This window comes from Neovison vison, chromosome 10, assembly GCF_020171115.1.
Source record: "Neovison vison isolate M4711 chromosome 10, ASM_NN_V1, whole genome shotgun sequence".
In the NCBI taxonomy this organism is placed as follows: domain Eukaryota; kingdom Metazoa; phylum Chordata; class Mammalia; order Carnivora; family Mustelidae; genus Neogale; species Neogale vison.
The window spans coordinates 66,687,153-66,691,152 of record NC_058100.1 but is presented as its reverse complement, the minus strand read 5'-3'; the positions used below and the strand labels follow the sequence as shown (position 1 = coordinate 66,691,152).

Here is a 4,000-nt window from a genome sequence, read left to right as displayed (position 1 = left end):
ACAAAATAATGGTAAATTATATTATATTATATTATATTATATTATATATATGTGAATATAATTCACCCTAAAAAATAGGAAGTCCTGCCCTTTGCAATAACATGGAGGACATTATGCTAAATGAAATAAGCCAGAAAAAGAAATACTGAATGCTATCACCTACATGTGATATCTAAAACAAAGAAATAAAAAAACCAAAACCCTTGAAGTTATAGAAACAGAGAGTAGAAGCTTGGTTGGCAGGGGCTCAAAAGTTAGGGGAAATAGGGAGAGATTAGTAAAGGGTACAGATTTTCAGTTATTAGATGAATAAGGTCTGAGAATCGGATGTATAGCATGGTGATTAAGTTGGTAACACTGTATTGAATAATTGAAATTCGCTAAAAGGGTAGGACTTAAATATCCTCACAGAAAAAAGGAAATATATGAGGTAATGGATGTGTCCATTAACTTGATGGTTGGAATTCTTCCCCGATGTACATGTATATCAAATCATCATGTTGTACACTTTCTTTATTTTTAAAGATTACACTTATTTATTTGAGAGAGAGAAAGGGAGAGACTAGGGAGGGGTAGAGGGAGAAGGAGAAGCAGACACCCACTGACCAGGAGGCCCAGTGTGGGCCTCGATCCAGGACCCTGGGGTCATGAGCTGAGCCGAAAGGCAGATGCTTAACCAACTGAGCCACCCAGGTACCCCTATGTTGTACACTTTTAATCTTATAATTTATCAATTATACCTCAATAAATTTGGAAGCAAAATTTTCCCCTTTATTTAGCAGAGAACTCCCTAAGACTACGTGAACTTTTTAGAGTCATGATGTTTTCATGATAGGATGGGAGAAAAACCCCCAAAACCTTTCTTATTCCTTGCCCAACGTATGTGACAAAGCTCTGACTTTGGAGTCTGGAGTCTGTATGAGACCACAAGTACTATGACATTATCTGACATTTATTCTTTATGGTATTTTTTTAAAAATTATAATAACACATGTTTTCCATAGAAGAGATGAAACGGCTTTTTGTTTTTGTTTTTTTTAATTAAAGAAAAGAAAATCTGAGACACCTGGGTGGCTCAGTCAGTGAAGTATCCAGCTTTGATATGGGCACAGGTCATGATCTCAGGGTCATGGAGCCAAGCCCATGGTCAGCTCCAAGATCCATGGGGAGTCGCTTGAAATTCTCGCCCTCTCCTTCTGCTCCTCCGCCCTCTCTTTCTCTCGTTCTCTCTAATAAACAAATAAATAAATAAATCTTAAGAGAGAGAGGAAGGAAGGAAGGGAGGGAGAGAAGGTCAATCTTACATCAGCCCACCACTCAGAAAAGATTTCTATTCATATTTTGGTGCAATGTCTTCCAGTCTTCACTCAGTATAATTCTTTTCTAAACATGTGACCATACCATACAAACAAAAAGTACTATTTTTTAACGCATAAAAATGATTACATACTATTACAATTACAAAAACAAATATACCATTTTTATTGAGGTATGATTTGTATGCCATATGGTTTATCATTTTAAAGTGTACATTCAATAAATCTCAGGATATTTGCAAAGTTGTACAACTATTACCACAATCTAGTTTTAGAAGAGTTTCATCATCCCAAAAAGAAACCTGTACCCGTTAACAGTTATTCTCCATTGCCCCCTTCCTAGCCTTTAACAACTACTAATCTTTGTCTTTGTGAACTGCCCTGTATATTTCATATAAATAGAATCATAGAATCATGTAAATAGAATCACTTCTGTCACGTAGCATAATTTTTCAAAGTTCATCCATCTTATAAGATGGATCAATACTTTATTCCTTTTTACAACAGAATAATATTTAATGTAAAACTATACCACATTGTGTTTATCCATTTTTGAGCTAATAGACATTGGGCTTTTACTTTGGGGCCACTATAAATAATGTAGCTATGAATATTCATGCACAAGTTTTTGTGTGAACACGAGTTTTCAGTTCTCCTATGAGTGGAACTGCTGAGTCATATGGTAACTTTATGTTTAACATTTTGAGGAACTGCCATTTGAGAATGTTTTCCAAAGTGGGTGCCCCATTGTATGTTTCCATCAGCAATGTATGAGTGTTCCAACTTCACATCCTTGCCAATGCCTGTTGTTATCAGTCTTTTTAATTAATGGCATCTAGTGGGTATGAAGTGCTAAGTACCTAATTGTAATTTTGATTTACATTTCCATAAAGGCTATGATGTTGATCATCTTTTCATATGTTTCTTGGCCTTTACCTTCTTTACAGAAGTGTCTATTCAAATCCAATGCTCATTTTTAAAGCTGCATTACTGTACTTTGTTTTTGATTTATAAGTTTTATAAAATATATTCTTTATACCAGATCCTTAAATATACAAATATTTTCTCCTATTCTGGGGTCCTCTTTTAACTTTCTTGATAGTGTCTTTTCTTTTTGGTACTTTTACAAGAAGGAGGGCTTGAATGTCACTTTCCAACAATGTTTTTCTTGTTTCCTCTAAATCTTCACTATTATTCTCTACTGATAGAGACTAAAGGGACCCAGCCTGCAAAGCTGAGTTCTGGCCCAACATCACAATGCAGAGTATTGAAGGGTGGACTTGAATCAGTAAACAACAGCTTAATAAGTGGCACACAGGAAAGTAATTCTTCTAATGGGTTTGTCAATTATATGTGGTTTTGGTTTTTTACCAGAACAATTTTTTTTTTCATTGAGCTTATCTGTTAAATGGTTGTTTTCCATTTTATTGATATCAGTTCTTTGTTATTTCCAGCTTTGTAATCTCTTTGAATTTTTTTTTTGTTATTTCTTGAAATGTATAGATCAATATTTTCAGGTTTTTTTCATCTCTAGTATATGCATTTAAATTTAATATTGCAAAAGAAAGTTAAAATTGCCCTCTAAATATGATTTTAGCTATATCTCACTTGTTTTGATTTTTTTTAAAAATTTTATCTATTTATTTGATAGAGAGGGAGAGAGATCACAGGTAGGCAGAGAGGCAGGCAGAGAGAGGAGGAAGCAGGCTCCCCGGTGAGCAGAGAGCCCCATGTAGGGCTTGATCCCAGAACCCTGAGATCATGACCTGAGTCGAAGGCAGAAGCTTAACCCACTGAGCCAGCCAAGTGCCCCTTGATGCGTATTTTAAGCTGATAAGAACAGATACTATACTTGATCTTAGCCAAAAGGCCAAGAGGTGATTGACACATATTTTAAAATTATTATTCAGTTCAAAATATTTCCTAATTTTCATTGTGATTATTTTCTTTTATCTATGAGCTATTTCCTCATGGGCTATCCATGTATTAACGCATTTCCAAATATGTGGGGTTTTTAAGTTACATTTTGCCATTAATAAGTATATAATGATGTTATATATAATAATTAATGTACAAAATATTATAGTATTCTTATCTTTTTATATCAGGATGTAAAATAGTAATTATATATATATACACACATATGGATAGATAAATAGAAATGTATAAATATATGAAATATATAGATAATTTCATATGGGCATACATATTTGAAATTGCTATATCTTCTTCATAGATTACAGATTGTATTATTATGAAATGTCCTACCATCTTCTCATCTTCTGTTAAAATTTACTTTGTCTGATATTAAAATAGTTACATCAGTCTATTTTGGTTAGTACTTATATAGTGCATCATTTTCCAAATATTTACTTTTAACTTTTCTTTAAATTTATATATGTTTGTCTATAGTAATCATCATGTAGCAAGTGTTGGTGTTTATTAATCCAGTCTGTCAATTATTGTCTTTTTTTTAAAAGATTTTATTTATTTGACAGACAAGGGATCACAAGTAGGCAGAGAGGCAGGCAGAGAGAGAGAGGGGGAAACAGGCTCCCCGCTGAGCAGAGAGCCCGATACAGGGCTCAATCCCAGGATCCTGAGATCATGACCTGAGCCGAAGGCAGAAGCTTAACCCACTGAGCAACCCAGGTGCCCCAATTATTGTCTTTTTAAATGAATAA

The 4,000-nt window shown here is 34.1% G+C and overlaps 1 non-coding gene across 1 annotated transcript; it reads right to left on the bottom strand.

The window, feature by feature from the left end:
* Window positions 1–3,010: 3,010 nt before the first annotated feature.
* Window positions 3,011–3,198, bottom strand: LOC122918956. The gene has a single exon (XR_006386730.1). It is a non-coding gene; the product is annotated as a U2 spliceosomal RNA (small nuclear RNA).
* Window positions 3,199–4,000: the final 802 nt, after the last annotated feature.